Genomic DNA, 21,874 nt, shown 5'->3' with positions numbered 1-21,874 from the left:
TTCCTTAATATTTCAACCTTTAATAGCTATTAAATACATGGAGAATATATATATTTTTATAGCTAGTAACAAAATTAAGTTACATAGGAACATAAACACCCACACAAGTTTTTGTTTACAGACGAAAAAAATGGTTCAAAGCTGCACCGGGGATGTTTAGGCTGGACATTAGGAAGCATTTCTTTACCGAGGGGGTGGTCAAACACTGGAACAGGCTTCCTAAAGGGGTGGTTGATGCCCTGAGCCTGTCAGTGTTTAAGAGATATTTGGACAATGCCCTTAAGAACACACTTTAACTTTTGGTTAGGCCTGCATTGGTCAGGCAGTTGGACTAGATGATTGTTGTAGGTCCTTCCAACTAAAATATTGTATTCTATTCCATTTCTAATTCTATTCTATTCTATAGCACCACTGAAAATGCATAAACCATTAATGCATTTAGCAGACTTCTAAATGAATGGAATTTCAATTAAAAAACAATTTAGTGTGGTTTGGCTAAGGCTTAGTTAATGAAATTAAGCTACACTGAAGAGGTTTCCACAATGGAGCTTGCACTAGTATGAACTGCTTTAACAAATACAGTTCTTGTAGAGTGATGCAAGTTTCTCATGAAGATAAGCTTTAGCTGCCATAGTAACAAAGCCCCTTATTTCCAGGATGATGATACACTAGTATTAAACAGCCTTTAAGTTCATCTCTAGAAGACTACTCATCTTTGTTCAAAAAATCTTCTATACAAAAGACAGTCCAACATAACTAATTTCAACATCACTAAATAATAGATGGCTCATATGAGGTATAAAAGATCATCCTACACACTTCTTGTCCCCTGTCATCACTGAAAAATAATAAGTTCTCACCAGATTTGTTTACTTGAGGAATTAGCACAAATAATACTAGCACCCAAATTGCCATCAGCGATGCTCTGGCTCCCCTGTATGAATGCACAGATACACAGACACACAAGAAAGTTACACACACATGCTTTGATGTAAGAGGCTTGAACCAACATGTTTTACCTTCTATTTGCCATAGACCAAGAGCATGAAGAGGGTCAGTTACAGAAGATCAAGTGACACGTGGAGACAGGATCATGTTCTGAACCCATGCTGAACACTTATACAGGCTTTCTGTGGTTTAACTACATCCCACTACCAAATTCTGTATTTTCCAAAGCAGTCTAAACCTAAACCTCAGGAAGATCCTCGAGGAGAATTCATGGAAGGAGTTAATGCCTAATGAGCAGTCTGAGCTATTTCCCATGTAGACAAGCCCTTAGTAAATAGATGCTTCCTGTCCACTTGCTTGGCTGTAGGGAGCAGAGATGATTAATGCAGCTATGCATCCTGACAGGCTCCAATGCTCACTCAGTCGTAAAAGGGTAAAAATCATGGCCAAAAAAGGCTGACGGTAAGGGCTGGAAATTCGGTTTGTATGATAAATAGACGCCACTTCGATTCTGCAGCTCTCTCTAATAAAAGTGAGAGGTAGAAGACATCTTAGAAACTACTAAGAAATGTCAATGAGAAGAGTAGCTTTTTCTACAAAAGCAAGCTTTTGATCATCTTCCTTTCTGAAATTGAAGGAGCTTGGGTTATTCTGTAAGCCCCAACTGAACTGATGCAACACATTTCTTCATCTGTAAGTAAGGTATAATAAATAAGGTATGATGACATAAATAAATGATTTTTCATGGTATATTAGCAGGGAATGTAATTCCGCATAAAGTCAGTTTCACACTAAACAATGAGAGAGAGAGAGAGATTTTCCAAGTCAAAGAATTAGGAATGTATGGAAAAGCACTAAATCATGAAAAAATGTAAATTCACTGGAGATTATGTAAGCTATATGGTAAAATAAGTTGATGTTGACTTTTTGCAGTGTAACGTGAGATTCCAAATTGCTGGTTCTTCTCTTTCTCTGAACTGCACACAATTGACAGTATCTTTAAAGTACAAACTGTGATTCTGCTGCGAGCCACAGGACTTAAACCTTACACGTTGGTAAAAAATATTCCTCCACCAGGCTGCATTTTTATTGACAAAAGGCAGCTGAATCAATTTTTGTTGCTCCTTAACAAAAACAAAGGCTGCCTGAACTTGTTTCTTTCAAAGCTATTTGTCGGCCTCTCCCTCTCTATAATAAAAGTACAACTACACAACTTCGGAAACAGCTCAGATACTGAATTATTTGACAGTCAGTGTGTTATGCAGGCATGACCACTTTTCTCCAGAAGTCAGGCCATGATCAATGTTAGCCCAGAGGAGACTCCCTTGTCAACAGTTATCTCGGGGAAAGCTGATACTATATACAGAAAACAAGTGCGATTCTGAACCAACTAAAGTTTCCAAACTGAAGCTCCTTCAAGTCCAAAATGTCTGGGCTTACCCTTGGAAACCTCCTGAAGTACGCTCAGAATTTACAAGTTAAAATGCATTGATCTGTAATGCAGGTAAGACGAGCCAAAGATAAACACTGCCAAAGCTTACAGGCTTTTACAGCATTAAATCAAAAGAAACATTAAGGCAGGGAGAGGATCAAATTGTAAAATCTGAGCTTTAGATGCTGCTTCTGAAATTCAAGGCTAATATCAGAAATAATGGACCTGAAAGTTTCATGCAACATCCCCCAGCTGTTCATCTCAGAACTGAGACAGTTCATCAAAACAAGAGCAACAAAAAGAATACTATACTGTAGAACTGGAAGCCTTTCCCCAGGTCCTCACCTTGCTTGGTTTTCTGCTCTCTTTTTCTTAGAGAATGTATTTCCTAGGTTGGGCACAGACATCTGGCTTAAAAGTACACTCTGAAGTGTATTTGGAGCATATGCTCTCTCTCTTCATAGGCAGTACCCAAACTCACCAATTATACACATTCCAATAAAGCTTTCCTCTCCTCCTGCCCCAAACCAAGTCTATCATCACTCCTTAGTGAAGCTTTAATCTCTATCCACTTCAAAAGTTAATTCTGATTTTTTTTTTTTTTGCATTGACATTTCATATTTTTTTTATGTGAAAAAGCAGGTAGTTTATTTTGTTTGCACTTTCTTACTTCAGAGTGCCCTCAGATCTCCCCCCAGAATGTTCATGCCTGGACAAGGACAAAGCTTGCCTACAGGACAATTTAGAGACATGTGAGAACAGCATTTTTCATGAAAACCAATGCACAGTGATAAACAACTGCATTCATAACTAAACAAATCCTTACGTGGAAAACAGCTGTGTATAATCATGATCCTTTTCTTTTTATCTTTGCTGCAAAAATTGATAAATGAAATGTGGAAAAATGATAAAAACTAAGTTTCAAAATGACAAACTTTATAAAGAGAAACTTTAAAAGCAAAAAAAAAAATATTCAAAGAAATAAAGATCTTCCAAAGAAACTGGTCGGGTAATGACAATATGTTGCCATTACTTCAGATAACACCTGTTTTGCAGCAAACCCCGTAACAACTGACATCAAGAAAACTTTTACCTTATCATTGCAGAGTAGCATTTCCTTCCTAGAAGTTGTTTAAAATAGATGGGAGCAAGAACAGGAGGAATATACCACTTATTTTTCTAACCAGCTTTTGGTGTGGCTAATGGTGTGGAGAAGGTTGGCAAATGAGCTTTTCTGGCATAGAATTTTTCCCAATACCATGCATGCTACCTCAGACTGCAGTCTCAAATTTGTTGAGCTGTTTCTTTCCGGTATCTTGGTGGGAACTCTAGCGTGATCTCTTTTGATACACTTTCTACTACTTTCAGGTGCTTCCAACTCTTACTTCTCATCTCTTACCTGAAGCCAACTTACAACATGTCTTACTTTTTAACGTAGAGAATTCTTCTCAAGGCTTTTCCAGGACCAGTTGTGGGTCAACTGAATTACACACCTTTTTGATACTATCCACCTCACATCAGGATGATACTTGCATTTTATATCTGCTCTTTGACCAACAGTTTGCTGTTATATGCATGTCCATGGCATATGCCAGAACTACAGGTCAGAGAGACAAAAGGGCCCTCTGCTGCTCTGTGAGACTATGATACTTCTCACTTGCAAAATGATGTTCTGCTTCTCCTCTCGCAGGTGCCTCTGAAACCTATTTCTTCAAGCACTGATGATGATGGTGATGACATAGAGCAGAATGCAAAGGCCCTTTAGGGAGGAAATTACTTCCTGAACACTCAAGAGCTCTTCCTGCTGTATCATTATCTAGGGCTGAGGTTTATTAAAGGCAACAGGACCATACTGTTCTCTCCTCAGACATTTCCTTCAGACACAGAAACACAGGATTAATAATTCTGTCAGCAGAAGTAGGACTTCATTTTACAGATTATTTCAGTTTTCTACTGCCAATGTTTGGCGGGGTTTTTGTTTTACTCTTTCAACCTGAGTGCGGATGAATAAGCCAAAGCTCTGACACAGAGACTTAGCCCTACAGGGTGAAGGAAATTCATGAAAATGCAGGACATAAGTGAATAGTATGCCATCGCTGTGGCTACCAACAGAAGTTAAAGCCCAGGAAAATTAACTAATCCTACCATGAATCTAACATAAATTTCAGAAAATGTCATTCACAAAATATAGCCTCCTGTTGTGATTTCTGTGAAAAACTTTCTGCCTAACCCAAAGAAAATGAACTGCAAGAGTATCATAACATTATGGTGTTACAAGAAAGGGCATGTGACTTGAAGCTTGGATTTACAATATAATATTCTGCAGGAAATAGACAAAATTAAATGCTAGAGTTCTGGCAGTCTTTCCAATCAGTATTTTATTTTGTCACGTGGCTGAAGGCAGAAGACCTGCAGTCGACTGTGCTGCTGAAGCACCTGCCTGCAACAACTCCAGTTGTGATGCCTGATGCTAAATGGGGCATTTTAACTCCAGGCTACTTCACCAAGCACTATAGAAAACATCTGAAACACAACCTGACACTTCATCATCCTCTTAAGCTGCTCCCTGTCCTACAGAACCAAACCCAAAGTGGGAACGGAGAGGTTAATTTGTTCATGACAGAGTTTTTGAAGCTGGATTACCAGACTGCTTGATTTCAGACAGCTGCTCCTTAGGAAAGTGGTTATTTTCTCACAGAGGTGTACTTTTATTCTCACATAGTCAAATCCATTAGTAAAGAAAACTATGTCTAAATTTGGGAAGACTTGATCATAGTAGTGACTTCCTTAAAGGCTTACACACAGAAGTTTTTGATACACTTACATGCTAAAATTAATTCTAAAACTGTTTAGAATGTGCTCAGCCTCTATTTCTATTTTACTTGTTCATGCCTGTTTCATAAAGGTTTAATTTCATTTTTTGTTTAGCTTTCTTGAGTATGACATGACATAAAGCAAGACTGTAAGAGCTTCTTTCACTTTGAGGACCTAGGTTTCTTTGTTTCAGTGATGCTGAGGCCTCGGTGGGTGCCCACAGTTGAAGTGATCATCTCTTTGTTCTACCCTATACCATGAAATCCGAGATGTTTTTCACTGTTTTCACCTCCATTACCAGAAATAGAATGTGTCTGTCCAAGTGATGACATATGCTGAACAAAAAACGCCGGGAATCCCGAATTGGTCATTTTTAAAGTGATGAAAGAACACAGTATTGTTTTTAGCTTTCACATCTATTCTTCCAGTGTTGAGAGATTCTGACTTTTACCACCTTCTTTCTGTTGAAGATAGTCTGCTATTTTATTTTTAGATGTGAGATTTCCTACCAAACCCAATTTTAGGTTTACAGTCTCCGCTGAGCTCCAAAAACAGAAAAAAAACCCCTCCTTTTGGGGAGTCTTTCAGGCAGTGTTTGTCTGCTGCTGCTGCCACCACAGTGGTCACCCATGGTTCAAAGCTCTAATTTAAAGTGACCACAAGAAATTTTACTCCTCAGTCAAGCAGCATGGCTGTTAAACCAGACACTGTCCTGCCTTGGTTAGGGTTTGTGCTCCTTCCCCAGCCTTCAAGCACAACTGTTTCAGTGTGCTAAAGAAGACACAGACATTCATGTCAGTCTCTGGATTGCAGCTTCAAGGTTTATGACAGATGGGAAACCAACAGAGGAGTTAAAATCCTGTGAGTCCACACAAAGCTTATAGCCAGTAGCCATCTGGCTGGGGATCTACATAATACCATGAGAGAATGAAAAGGGGGGGAAAAAAAAAAAAAGGCAGTTACATTTGCACTTCCATTTCTCTTCCTCTTCTTTGTGCTGCCTGGTTTGAATATACTTAATGATCACATTACAAATAGTCTTTCAACTATTTCATACAGGTTAAACAACCACAGTATTTTCTCCCTAGCAGTTTCACACAGGAAAATATATTCAGTATTAGGCAAAAAAAGTCCAACACATGACAATGTATAACATTTGTTTACAGTAGGCAACTGCCAAACAGGCAGCATTTAACAAAAGCATAAGCACTTGAGAAGAGAACGGAGAATGGAAAGCACCAAGAAACCACATTCAGCAGCGCTGCCCATTGCTCTATAAAAACAATTCAAGGCAGAAGTTGTAACACAGGGCCCCTAAAGTATAATTACTTGGGAAAAAAAATGTGGCCGACAAAAGTTACCTAACCTGTTCGGAGAAGAAAGCAGCTATTTACCCCCAAAATGTGCTGGGAAGGCTGAAAATCTGGTTTTCAAAGGAAAAAGCACAAGCTTCATTAAAACCCCCTTTTGCAGAGCAATGTCTCCTGCTAGAGCAGGAAACAAGGAAACACGCAAACCTCCTTCACAGACAGAAACCATTTTTTACCTCAACCTGCTGCAACGTTTAGCTAGGCGTTTTCAACCTGTAACTGCGTGTTTGTTGGGGTTTTAGTTTTCTCAAAAGAGTGGATTTCTGGTGTAAAGAAAGAGTAGACCCACTAGACCAAGAACTCTTTTCCCTATGTGCTGTGTTGCAAAAATGAGAGCATATTAAGCAACTCGAGAACAGGAAATAACGCTGACAAACAAACTGATATTCTTTCCATAGCATGGTTGCTCAGAGGAGGACATTTGAAACTTCATCTCCCCAAATCAAGAAATGTTTATTCTACTTTTGGCAAGGCTGCTGCATGCTTGTGTACTCTCCTCCTAGTCCAACTGTTTTATGATCCTTTTAGTGAAGTAGTCACACTAGAGTAAAAATGAATATAGAGCTGAAAATCTTTTTAATAAAAGCTCTCTACTTCAAAAAATGTTGTTCTATTGGTACCAAGATGGTTTGTGGAAACACACCAGTTCTAAGTGACGTGTGTGGGAATGCATCTTAGATCCCTTCACCTCATCTGGAGTATCTGGCACCATAGGTGAACCCTGTAGAAGTTCCAGCCATATAGCCAGTGTCCTACAGTGAGTGTTATTTTGTTAATGTAACCTCCAACATCACAGAGAGATTGGAAAAAACGGATTAAATGCAGACATCTATTTCTGAGCTAATCACTCTACGCTCCCTTCACACTTGACATGATCTACTCAGTGCAACAATTCATCTTGTTGTGACGCAGACATCGCAAATAGGTCAGATGAATTAAGGCCTAAAATTAACCATTTCTCTCCACGGAAGATAAAGTGAGAACAGGATGACTGGTTCAGGTGGCTGGACTTAAATCACACCCCCCCACTCAGGCCGTCTTTTTTAACTAACGCCTACACTTACCCAGTCTAAAGTCCTGCTTGAAAATGACTTTCTTAGATCTCAGCTGAGGGCTCTAGCCACCATATTATTGACTTTTTCTGCTACTTTGCCTTTTTTGGATGAAAAATGTCATCAATATGTTTTCAGTTTCCATATGGACCTCTTTGAATAACTGAAGAGATCTTATTTATCCCATCTGTTTAAAGTAAAAAAAAATAAATGTAGTTGTGTTTTTCATTGAGAAAGGCTTAAATAACTGCATTTTCCCCTCAAAAATAAAAAATAATCAGATAAATTTCAATTATAACCCTAGTTACATCATTGCAATTCTAAAAATTGGCTGATTAACGGAACTGCCTGATATACATTCTAATTTTCAATGTGAATAATGTATATTTTCAATTATTTTTTTCTTGACAGATTGAGTTTTTAATTAAGGAAAAAATTGCAGTGTAAGACGTTTTTTCATTTTTCTTACAAGAAGTGTAATTTTTATAAATGTGGCTATCTAGCCAGACAAAATGAAACTGCTAAAGCGTAACCATAGAATTTTCTTGTGTTTCACAACAATACCTTGATCAAGTAGAAACTGAGCTAAGAAAATTAATATCCTTAGTAATTTCAGGAGGCTAACTTTCACTAACTTTGACTCCTAGGTCACAAGGCTGTTTATTTCAAATCAGTAGTACCTTCATTTAAGGTAAAGTACAAATTTCTCATCCCTTTTTATAACTTTGTGGCCTTTGTCCTCTATATGTTATCCCTACTGGAACCATTATCTCACCCTCCTGATATTATTAGCATGCAGCTAAGCAAATGTATTTGGTTCGTCTGAGTTTGATTTCTATATGTGCTGCCTGCAACTACCTCCAAACAGCTGTAAAAAGAACCTGCAATCATGTAAGTAGTGGAAATTCTCAATCCTGATGTCCTCTGTCTACAACAATTTAAAATAAACACCTCCCTTTATTCACGAGGGTTCCTTCAATTGGACCTTGACTTTTATGAACTTCACACAAAGTTATAAAATAGAATGTAGAATAAGAAAAATGTTGGAACCACAGGTACAACTTCCCTTCCCGGAGAAGCTGTATGTGCAGCTACATCCCATGGGCCAGTAAGCAGCCCACCGAGGAGCCACCCTGCTCACAGGCGATACCCCAGTCCCTTCAAGGATTCCTCTCTACAGAGGTTGCTGGAAAAGCAGTTCAAAACATTTAGGATTCATCTGACACTAGAATTCAAACCATCAGCCTCGGAAGCCATCTTTATCTCTTTCTGTGATTTATTAAGGATTAATAGCATGTTCTTCTACCTGTTAAAATATGTTACTCTTCCCTAATTTGCTAAATAAACAGTATCAAGGTCACTTCCTATAGGTTTTATTTAGAAAGGGGGAACTCACAATTCAACTCTGTAAATACCCTCATTTTGCATTTTAAATAAAATAATTTAACTTCAGCAGTTGTTATTTAGAACAGACTTCAGAAATTTTTTTAAAAAAAGTAAAAATCAGATATAAAATACACTTCCATTTATTTTTATTTCAGAGGAAATCACCTATTCCCATGTATTCAGTTTGTACCTTACTACTGCTTATGCATGCAGGGTTTTGTGGGTTTTTTTGCATGAACTATAACACCTGATTTAAAAAAGAGTTGAATTAAATCCCAAAGTAACATGTAAAAACCATTCTATTTGATGGTGGATCAGGCAATTTTGTGCTTTTGCAGCTAGCAGCACCACCACATCACCAGGTTCTTTTGTTTCAGACCATGCTAGTGTCATTCAACACAGCAGCACAGAAAAGCAAGGCAACATTCTGTGCAAGGTCTGACGCGATACGACCACATACAGAAGACTGTATCCTATCCCTAACGATTGCTAATAGCAACACTTCAAAAAAATTAGATGCTAGAAATAGTTACAATGAACCTTGCTAATTGCAGAAGGCTTTGCAGGTGACAGAGAGGAATGAGATGTTTCTAGATGCTCACATGTAATGCGCTTATGTCTTAAATCATAAGATTTGATTACCCCTCTCTAAGCATGCTTTGCTGTCACTGTTATTAGCTTTTATATCATCAAGCCCTGTTTGAAAATTGGACCACAATATTAAACTATATGACCTGCATGGTGAATTCTACAGGCTAAATGCTCGCTATCTGAAAACACTATTTATACCTTACAAAACTACAAGCTCCTCTTAAACATCTGATTTCTTGATCTTTTTTTATGAAGCTGGAAAAGCTGAGCAAAACAACACAATCTGATCATATTATTGTATATCTCAAACATATATAGTACATATACTATATACCTCAAAACTATTTTTTTTCTATGCCATTTCCAAAACAGAATACACCCCCAGCCTACTCCCTGCAATCTCACAGACAGGACCTGTTAGTCCTCTCTACACTATTTAGTAGTCCAACACTCTACAGGACTTAGAAATATTTAAAATTTAAATTTCATAGGCTGAAACCATTGACTCTTTAGCTCTTCTTGAGGTTTTGGGCTCTCTCTTACGGTTTTCAACTGCAGCAAGATGACTTTCTGATAAAACACTTTAATCCAAACCCCTCCGGTAGGACCACAGAGGAATGAAAAGGAGAGTTCCAGAGTTGTTTTCTTCCCCCTTCAGCGACTCTCCTTAAGAGTTATAGGTTTTTCTTTACTCTTTCAAGACATCTGTATTGGATTACCCACACAACAGTAATCCTAACGAAACCAAGATTTATTAAAACAAAGAGAAAATGGAATTTAAACAAAATAGTTTGCTTAACATAGCTGAATTTACAGTTCTCACAAGTTAAATTAGATAAGGCATAAACCAGATAAGCTTGACTTCAGATAAAAAAGAAAAAATGAATCCTGTAGTTTATCCTTTGAAATTAAATATCCTTTCTGACCACACCAGTCAGCCCGTCAATGCCACTTGCTGCCTGGAGACCAACAATTCCCTCTTTTGTCTCCCACAGATATGCTTAATAAACCCCGGTTCAAGTTTCCTAAACATCTTTCCAAAGACAAAAAAATGGCCTTTGGTAAACAGTTTCAGTCTCCATCTCTGAGGAAACAAAAAACCTTAATTATGATTTATGGCTGCCTTTTCAAGGTTTATGATCCTGCTCAAATATAGCCTTTCACTAACCATCTCGGCTGGCTCTATCTAGGTTTTGGCCAGACCCATGGGCAAACCTCACCTAAAGCCGTTCCCTTCCTCTTCCACTTGTCACGAGCAATGAGTTACAGACAAGAGCTAAGGCTCGCACTTACGATCAGCTATGTCCCAAAACAAAGTCCAGTGGACGTTTGAAAAAAATCAGCTTTGGCTGATGTCTCAAATGACTGATTGCTCTTTGTTTCTGCCTTTATGGGTTTTAGGAAGCACATGTACATAGGTATGCTTGAATATGCCGTTTCATTTAGTGGGTGGTATTTTGCTGATATAAGAAGGGTATGACTGTTGGATAGCTATAATAAAAACTGGTCTGTAATAGAAACTTTTGCCACTTTGGAAGTAGAATGAAAATGGCAAGCTTGTGCCTTCTTATACACATGCAACTATGGATGCAAGCATGCCAGCAGAATTGACTTAGATAAGCAGAACTTACTTCTGTTAAGCAAATAAAGACAAATTAAAACCAGTCCCACTGAACAGCCTCCATACTGGAACATGTACCAATACAGAGGTACCAGAAGAACAAGGAGAACAGCAGTGAACAGATCACACCTGTACACTGTGTTATTAAGTTAGTGTAACTCTTCTCAACCTAGAGCATGGTCTAAGCCATTCTCAACTCTTTCATTCTTCGGCCTCTCCAAAAAATTTGAAAAACAGAAAAAAACCAACAACCCAGACAAGAAACCCTGAAGGCATGAAAGTAATGGAGATACTATTACAGAGCTACTTAACGATACCCACATAAACTTGTCTGATGCGATACAGTCCAGCACTAAACCAGGACTACTGTAGGCAGGCAACAAAAAGAAGTAATCATTACTCAAAAGCATATTCCTATAGAAGGTTAGTTTGTAACTCCCAGAGCTGGAACTATGTCACATATAATTTTTTGACATAACAGGATGCTTGGAAGAAACCCTCCAGCAGCAGGAATCAGGCTGTGGCTGCACTTAGGTTCCCTAAAGCCAAAAGCAAATGATCTGAGATCTATTCAATAAAACATTACATTCATTTATTTTTTTAATTATGAAATCATACATGGGACAGCCTTTCCAAGCTCCAGATCAAGTTAATTTCATACATTACAGAGGCACATAGAGTTACTCAAACATTCAATTAAAATTACCTTACAGAACTGCATTTAGATTGTATCATCACTCTGATGAAACCCAAAGCAAAACATAAAATAAAGGTCAAACTAGAAAACAATATGGAGCAAGTTAATACCCATGAAAAATGAGCACAACAAACCCAAAACCATTCCCCAGTAAAAAATGGTAGCAGAGGATGTGAGAAGGGATGTTATTCCTCTCCTTTATTGCTGCTCATCTCACAGAAGAAAAGCCAGAGGAAAGGAATTTCAACATTTGTAATTGGAAAAGAAAAAGACAACTCTGCCTTACCATGTAACAAGGAATGAAAGAGTTAGAAAAGAAGATGCGTGACCAAAATAGATCCTCACTACTTGTACATCTCTTCCAAGCCCTAGGACACAAAACCCCTGCTACAGGTGATTTAATTTTTTTTTGTTTGTTCGACAGTTTCTTACAAGGAAATCATTTTGTAAATGACTTAAGGCAAGGATTCCTTCTTAAAAACAACCAGAAAAAAAATCTTAATGCTTTGGTAATCTCTCTGTTAATCCTCTCTATACTTGTCATTGGAAAAGACTTCAAAAACTGATTAATCTAAAGATAATTATACTCGGCTGTTCTCCAAAAAGGAATAAAAATGGACCGAAACTCAGCTAATACACATCTTCCTTAAATAAATATATTATTTAGAAAACATTCTTTCAGAATGATTTCAGATGCATATATTATCAATAAAAATTAATGAATCTTACCTAAAAATCCCTCATAGATTCCTTTCAAAAGAAAGTTTTTCTTAATTTTATGGCGTTTCTGCACACATCTGAGGTAAGTCCAAGATTCTACCAATGCATTTAATTATTTCTAATGTAGAAATGTTTTGATAGCATGCCTGTATCTGTGAGGAGAAGGGAACGGCCATCCTTCTTTTTACAGGAAAAATATGTAATATATTAGCCATAAATTAGCATGATACTTGGAGTAGTAACCATGAAAAATCAACCTTGCTACAAAATTGGAATTATTCAGAAATATATTAATTTTAGATCCTGACCTTCTGGCTACCACTGCAGCAGAACACAATTAACACTCTTCTAAGGCTCCCACAATGTATATTCAAAGAGGTCTTTTATGACTAAGTGATACCTGAAACGATACAAGGGAACTCTCTGAAGTACTGCACACTAACAAAAAATTAAAAAACATATCTGCTGTGTTTGCACACAAGTATTCTGTATAAGCAATGCCAAGCTAAACACACCACCAGGACAGATTTTCTTTACAGGTGGTGAATTTGGACCAACATTATTGACCCTACATTAAAAAAAATATGACAGAATGGCAGGAGTCACTTAACAAGGGAATGTTTTATAATCAAGGTTTGTCTTCAGTGAGGACAAAGCGTATTTTGAAGACTCACTAAAATGATGGAAAGGTAGGTGGAGTTTTGATAGTTACCCACTACTTGAGGTGGATCCTCGTACAGTGGGAGCTGGGGCTGCATTTCAGGGGTATGTAAGTATGTACCAATTCTGCTAAACAGGCTAAGATCATGTCTTTTTTAAAAAAACTCAAGTAATTTTAATTTTAGTAACTGAATTATCCTATTGCCAAATACCCAACGCAAAGCGATTAACAATTGTGAGTGTGCACCTGGGTTCTGTACAAGCATTATGGATCGCTGTAGGATAACCAACAGATGTACAACTCAAAACAAATATTTGTAAAGCCTCTGGGTTATTATTTGCAATCATTTACCTGAGTTAAAATTGGCTAATAAAGGTGTGATTCACCAAAGCACTCGACTACATGGTTTACCTGGGATTCGCAGAACCCTCAGCAGCACCCTTCATGGCAAGGAGGTGTTCCCCACCAACAGCGGAGCAGCTGATGGAGCCCAGGCTCAGCTGCCCTGCTGGAGTGCTGCCACTTGCATAAATAATTAAGTATTTATTCCAACATGGTTCAAACCTTCACATCCCAGATAGCTGCACACTCCCTAAGGTTAGAAATCTGGTGTCTGCATGCCTTGCTTATCCACTAAATGCAAAAGCTGAAGATCATACCAGACAAGAGAAACTAACTCTCCCATAAATTATAAAAACCTCCAGTGAAAATACATTCATCACTGTGATATTGTCCATTGGTTTCCACCTGGAATTTCATTTTTCCTCACTTCTAAGTAAGGAAAAATTAAAATTACTGTGGTTTTTACATTTTATTTTTATTGAGTAAAGAAAGTGAAACTCTTATAAAAAACAAGTATTAATAACAAACATACACATTTCAATTTTTGCAAAAGAATCCTGAAAAGGGAAATCATGAACTACATTTTCTTAATACATTATGCCTGCCTACTGTGACCTTCAGCTCTGAGGAAAAATGGCACAACTCATATTTTTAATTATTAACACAAAGCTCTGGATTAGTTAAAAAGCTTATCAACTCTTCAAGACTTGAAGTACTCACAACATTTTAAATGCAAAAGGTGACAATTCTCACGGTGGCACTGTTAAGAAAGCAGTGGAAATTGCATATGGTGGTTTTGAATTACACCAGGACAGAAGCTGGCATGTCCAAAGCAGTCTGAGAGGGGAGGAGGAGGTTTTGAGATGCCCACCACCACCACTCAAGAGCATAAAGGCAAACATGCAAGGACGGGCCTGGCGAAGAAGGGGCCTCACAAGGACAGGGCCGAAGAAGATGAAGAGCGCTCCTTGGGCAGGTCCCCACAAGCAGGGGAGTGCCAAATGCTTTAACTGGAGACAACAGGGCACCACTGTCCTCAAAAAGCAGCATGATGATAGGGATGGTAACAGGAGCTGCGCACAGGTAGAAACTGGCAGAATAAATATTCCGTGGGATGACTGAGGCTAATCCCAAGAGAAAATGTTATCCTCCACGGCTGCACCAGGCAGCCCATGGCCACAAGCCGGTTCCACTGCAAAATCCCACAGTTCAAACCATAAATGGATGTATTTGGCCAATACATTCAGTACTGGACCTGCCATATGGTACAGAGCTAGCTCTAAGTTACTAAGCTTTACCCAAACCCCAGGAAAATATTTAATTTCCAAAGCTCATCAATAACCTTTCAAGAAAAGATACTGACTGGATAACTCGTTTTCTATGGTGTCGTTCTAAGTGCCCTAAAGGAGTTGGGACTTCTTCTATTAATTCTTCTGAAGCACTTCAAAAACCTGCCCCCAATCTAAAGTGGGGGCAGTTGTGTGGGGGCGAGGTTACACAGCTTGCCCAGGATCTGTAAATAGCAAAGACAACCCCCCAAGCCAGATCTCTCCTGTTCTTCCCTTACTCCACTGTCATGAATCAGATACAATCCTGCCCCAAAGCTTTACCTCAGGAATTACAGAAATTATTGTAAAAGACTGCATATGGGAAACATACATAAATCAAAAGTTCTGGCATGACATCCAAATAATTTGGTTTTAAGAAAAATAGGGTTTCATTTAAATTCTCAGCTCCAGTTATATTCTCTCTCCTAAAAATCAAGAAACTAATTTCAAAATAACCATGATGAATAAACACTCTCTCCAGTAGAGCAGCAAATCAGGTAGATGGCTATCTCAAAGATACCTGTTCAAAGTGTAACATCTCATCACTGTCTACAGCCCTCCAGTCTCAATCCTGACAACAGTCAACAGTTTTTATGAATAAGCATGTTCTGGAAGAGATGCTGGACTACGTGGCTGGATAAACAGGCAGATAAGATGGTAGAGAAATACAAAAGAGAAATACAAAACATCCAACAGCTATTTACCACAGGTATCAGCCTAGGAGCTTGCAGTAATGTTTCTGCAGATAAGAAGAAAGATCAAAAACCAAACTATGCAAGCAGTTTGGGTCTATTATTTCTTATAAGATTTTGTCTTTGTAAATATAAATCAAATACAAATGTACAGCACTGCCAAGGAATTAAATTATATTTGATATCTATACATTAATGTATTCCAGTAAACCAGACTAAGAAACAAATCTAGTCATAATTCAGTCAAGAATCTGTATAGAACCATACTATTAAATTTCTATGGTATGTGAAGAACAAAACAAGTTTAAGCAATGCAGTTCTTCAAATCATATCAAAAGCAAAATGACTGCAAACTCCTAAAGCAATGTTACTACTTTATCATTGTTACAGCTTAATAATATAGCTACATCACATAAATTGCATCTCCCTCACGTAGTATCTCTGAATCACTCAATCTGAAAAAAAAATCTCCAAATAAAATCCAAAGTGTATTACAAAGAGACTGCACTTTTATAGCAAAGGAGGTAGCAGACGGTGAAACAAGAAATAACATAATGGCATGAAGAATTATATGCATTTTGTATTGGACTTATCATTTATATGATAAACAGACAAGTGTACAAAAAAAATTGAGATACTTGATTTTTTCTCTTGAAGGGAAAAAATCTGTTGATATAGGGTAACTAGTTGGAAGACACATGGATTTTTTAGTAATCACAAAAGGGACTGAAGTAGACAGTAACAGCTAAAATGTAACTCATACTATGAAATGCCTTTTCAATTTTGGAATGTTAGAAGGTGCAGATCTGCTTTAATTGCAAATAGGGTAAAGATACTCGGAATCCTACACAACAGGCACATTATCACTACAAAAATTTGCAAACGAAATTCAGCTTTGTCCTTCCTGGATCTCATCCAGAAGGAGTAGTGGACTACATAATTTTTTTCACTTGTAATTAAAAAAAAATTCAGATTTCTCTTCTTCTCAATTAGGTATTTTTCTGCAAATCTTTCTTTTCAAAAAAAGAACAAGGGAAACATCAGGGGCAATTAATTTCCTTCAAGTAATCTACCACACTGATACAATTTTTGTACCCTTAATTCTATGACGACTCCAACATTCATGACCTGCTTGCTGCTGTTCTACTTCGCCACAGTGTCTGAGTACTTCTCTGCTGACTTCAGTTATTTTAGTGATTTTCCCACAACAAGAGACTCTTCAGTTGTCCAGCTGATTCGCTATAAATTTTCATGGATTATAGGCCACCTCCCTGACATCCTCCCTATTGCTTGTTATATCTTGTTTCCTGCAGTCGTGGGAAAGGGATACAGGACATTTCATCTGTCTCTGCCTGATTTTCTTGGTGGTCCTTACTTCCTTTTATTTCCCATTTTCCAGCATCTCAAAATTCCCAAAGATTTTCTAAAAAGCAGTACCAATGAATAAATTTCAAATCACCCCAAAATCGCTTTGAAAGTTTAGTGCGTATAGGGAACATGAAAATGCTAAATATGAGGAATAAAAAATAAACTCACTTCTGTTTTTAATTGGCAACAGCTAGAAGAAAGCAAGCAAGAGAAGTACATATTGGAAAGCAAATTTGAATATTTAAAAATGTAATACTTCTTTTTACTGGGAATGTTTTAGCTGCCATTTCAAGGTGCTTCATGAGAAAATATGAAGAATAATTGTATGTCTCCATTTATTAATTTATAAAAATACTATTTTTAATAATTTAAAATCTTATACAAAGTTTTCTTCTCAGTCTTTTTCTTGTTGTTTTTCTTCAGAAAAGGAAAATCTTGTGTAAAATCTGTGCAACTTTTTTTTGAGAAAGAAAAAAGACTGCCTGGCCTGATAAGCGCTCTGGAAGAATCCACTAAAAGTCTAAGAAACAGAAAAGCTGAGCTGCGGGAAGATTGCACTATTTTGGTAACAAGTCTCCTGTCTCATGTGCCACCCCTATCTGTTTTAAGCAGAAATGACAATGCATGGCCAGCTGCTGAACAGCCAGCTTCAACGGTATAGCAAATAAATTTGTTTAAGAAGGTATCTCCTGCAGGTATGTCCAAGTTAAATTCCTGGCAGTGTACAGATGTGCTGTGACACCAGGAGAAGTTTCTTAACCTCAGTTAAAAAAAGGTATCATAGCTGTATTCTTTAGCAGTTCATAAATTGCCTTCACCTTTGAAAAATGGAAAAAAACTCAACATATATATTTTGATTATAGTACTCTCCAGGGATTCTTGAAAGATGGGTATTCAGATTCAATGAGAGAACACTGAAGAAGCCACTCCTGTTTAATTACACTCAAGAAAGAAATCCAAGAGGGTGTTTCCAAGTGTAGGGCTCATGTTCTGTAGCACAAGCACCCTCTGCGCTGAAGTCTGAAACCTGACAGTGTCTGTAAGAACAACAATATTCACTTCTCTAAAAAACTATGAGGGCAGGTCCAGGTTTTGTCGCAGCGGATGCCTCAGTCAGTGATGACAACAGAACTTCTGATGCCACAGCAAAAAGTAAAGACTGGGCTATGAGGAAATTTAAATTGAAATACATTCCAGTCTTCCCAGAGAGGAGACATTCCCTTTGAACAAAGCAATAGTAGTAGAATACTGGTAAGAGAATTGCTAGCAAGATTTGTTGTCTCTTGGTGTAGATTTTAAGGAAGATTATTCCATTGAGGAAGACGATACTACTTATCATGACATTCTTTCACAACTTATTAGCAGTTCCTCAATTTCACAATCACACTAATTTAGTTATCAAGTACAACATTTGCTACCTTTAATGTAGTACTTTCTTTAAAACTAATTTGAAATCATAGTGGGTTTCATGATTTATATGGCTTAGGCACAGTTTCATTTCCTGCTAGTAAAGAGGTATCATCAACTTGAAATTCCAGCCATTTTTACAGAGCCATCAAACAATTTAGTGCATTAAATCTGCTTGCCTTTCAGTTTTGCACTTACCTTCATTTTTATCAAAACCACTTTCTCTCCGTCTGTTGCTCCCACAAAAATAATATGCACAATTTCCTACTTCTAATTTTTTATTCTTCTAGTGCTAGAAGTATTGGCATATTACCTTCATCTGCTTCTGGTCTTAGCAGACCTGTCCTCAGAGTAAAATGGAAGTATTTGCCTTAGCAACTGTTCCCCGCTAATTTATACTCCAAATGCCTAATATAGCAAAGTGCTGATACTGCTGTTTTACAGGGAGGAAATCATGCCATAGAGAAGTATATTCAAAATCTGTTACAAGCACGAAAGTGAGACAGCATGACTGGTAAATCATTTCAGAAACCTGATGAGTTATTCTCACCTGCGCCATACAGAGCTGCTGAAGCCAGTGGTGGCCAGTGCACAGCTCCTGAACCACTCCTGGCTCAAAATATTTCACCTGTGATTCCCATGAGGCTGCCAGTCATTTATCTGGCAACAAGGCCATGCTGATGCAGCCGTGGCTGAATAAATTCAAATTATTGGATTTGGAAGAAACAAGTTAACAAGGGTTGCTGAAGCAAACATCACCCTAGCACTCAACACTGAGACAAGTCCTGACCCACTTTCGGGAACCCTCAACTCTCCCAAGCATACGGTATGGGGGGTTTAGCTTTTATTCATATAGGAATTTTAGTCTGTAATCCATAGGGTGAGCAAGTTTGGTCACACTTGCCCTATACAGTAAACACTGAAAAGCAGCCATGACATGACATGCATCTAATATAGACATCATGACAGGTTCTTCCACCTGCAAATGCTAATGATTAGAAACTACAGCCTAGCTTCCGATCTGCATTTACTCAGCCTGGCTGTATACACCAATATTGGTCTGTGCCTTAAGTGGCTTTTTACTCTCTTCCATAGCCATCTCCTTCTAGACACATTTATAGAGATCATAAGAACCATAGGGACTGATCAAAGACACATCCACTGATTCTTTGAGTATCACATGAAGCTACTCAAATACATGGGATATTCATAGGCTAAAAATGGAGAAAGCAACAAGAGGTAACAGCATAGTTTCAGCCTAGAATGCTAGAGAACTGTCAACGTCTAATTCACAACAAATCTCAATTGTATCTTATTAATATAAGCAGACTGTAAATAAGTTATAAAGATTAGATATTTTTACTGACTCAGCAAACAGACCTCCATGTTTCAAGCAGGTTCTTTCTCTAAATCAAACTCTGACTAGGATCGGGTACATTAAGAGGAAACTTGAGAATCTTTTACTTTGAAGACAACATGAAGTATCCTGGGTCTTCCCTGGGGAGCCTTTTTGTTGTGCCTAAGAGAAGGAATCCTAAGGAGAAATGTGTCCTAAGCTTGGGGGCTCTCAAGGTTGGTGTCAGCTAATTGAATCCTTGGAGGGAATGGTCTCTAGCCTGTGGGATCAGGAACAAACTTCAACTGAGGAAGTTACAGGAATTAATTTAAAGGAGACAGACCACATGACCGTTCTGCCTGAAAAATTTACTGTAATCCACTCTAAGTGATGGGGCAGAGAAAAGCCAACAAGCTGGGCCAAGAGCTCCTCTCGTACCTACAGCACACACATCCAACATGGTCCAGTGTCCCTCCTCAACATTTTTGAAAAAGCAAGGAGAGAAAAGTGGTGTCTCTGTGGTGAGTAGCAGCTGGATAAGGCTACTAGTGTTTTTTCTGCAAAGCATCTTGACTAAAGATCCTGCGGCCTTGAATGTTTTTATGCTCACAGCCCTCTGTAAGATTCATTTTTGAAATGTTTTCATTTTATAGCTGGGGAACTAATACACAAAAAGCTGTGTTTGCAAGGCCCAGCGGAGGTACCCAACTTCAGCACCACAATTACCAGGGTGTGCAATTTCAGAAGTCTGACAAGTGGTTTTTAGCCTCTGCCCCCAGTGAAATCAAAATAATTACATCCAACAACTAACAATATCCAGGCTGTTCTGCTGTGAATAGTCCTGGGCATCTCCAGTTAGCTTACAGCTCAATGCATTATTTTGGTGACTTCATGCAAAACAGAAATAGTCCCCATCACAAATTTCTACTACAGGCAAAAATAGCATGAGCACATTAAGCTGCTTTCGCTTGTCACCCCTGATGAACTTCATATGGCAACCAGACCAAAAGCCCCCGCTGAGCCCCCTAAGCTGAATGTGAAACGGAAATATCACAAAAAAACGCCGCCAGCATCCCAGAACATGACTCACACTGCTTAAGTACCAAATCATTACACTTAGAAGATTCTCGTCTGGAGATTTTGTATGGGTAGATCAAGCACTCTGAAACTACATTTGCTGAAGAAAGTAGACTGAGCGCCAGGGCTCCAAACTTGGTACAGCCTCCTCCTGTGCTGGTTAACTTCAGGCAAGTCACTGCATATCTCTGTATTACCATTTCCAAATGCAAAACTAATTACACTAATCCCCTTTGTGCAGCACTTAAACATCTATGGATGAAAAGAATTATCCTAAGAACTATTTATGTTACTACAGCACAGCACCACAATACTATGTGGAAAGCCAGGGCCACGTCTCTTCTGTTAGTCTATCCCTTCTGACAAGTATGAATGCCAAGTTCAGAAATTACTACAAAATGCTGTTTATAATTGGTGGACCTTCCTGCACAGAGTAAAATGGGGAAATGCTAAGGGAAAACCACTGAAACAACACAGGGAATGCTGTTAACTGTTCTAAGGGCCAGATTTTCAAAGATGTCTGAAGACAAGAGATGAGGTCCATACGTGGTGGGACTTTCAGAACTAATGTTTATTCAAAGTCCCACTAAGATCAATGGCAGCTAAGTACTGCAGCCTTTGCAGACAGTCCCTGCAACTTTAATCACCTTAACCATTGAAAATCTGACCCCAAGTAAACAAACTAAGACATTGTTTAACGTTACTTGTATGACAATTGTGGAAAACTTTTTTAGACAGAAATGTGACTTTTAAATTGCAGTTTAGCAATTCATAAATGCTAATGAAATCCCGTGCTGTCTGCCCTGTGATAATTTTTTCCTATTAAAAGCTTGTTCTTTTTTTAACCTAATAAGTACATCACTAGTCTAAGCACATTCATTGTTCAAAGTTTAAATTTATAGTTCAAATAAAAAGAGAGGTCGCTTACCAGTAACCGGAATTCTTTCAGACATGAGTTCTTCATGTATATTCAAACTAATGAGCTATCTACATGTCCCTTCACTTAAGACTAGTCTTATATCTTTGCAGTGA

General features: G+C 38.1%; 1 protein-coding gene across 8 annotated transcripts in view; it reads right to left on the bottom strand.

The window, feature by feature from the left end:
* Positions 1-21,874, bottom strand: part of ZMYND11 (zinc finger MYND-type containing 11) — a 107,822-nt gene that overhangs the window by 69,664 nt on the left and 16,284 nt on the right. The window contains exon 1 of one of the 8 annotated variants that reach the window (XM_080385847.1): positions 18,628-18,973. The exons of the other annotated variants lie outside the window; for them this stretch is intronic. The gene's annotated coding sequence lies outside the window, so the exon portion shown is untranslated. Of the gene's footprint in view, positions 1-18,627; positions 18,974-21,874 lie in introns of those variants that run through there. 8 annotated transcript variants of the gene reach the window in all.

Source organism: Falco punctatus (genome assembly GCF_963210335.1).
Source record: "Falco punctatus genome assembly, chromosome: 4".
Classification (NCBI taxonomy): domain Eukaryota; kingdom Metazoa; phylum Chordata; class Aves; order Falconiformes; family Falconidae; genus Falco; species Falco punctatus.
This window is presented reverse-complemented; position numbering and strand designations above follow the sequence as displayed.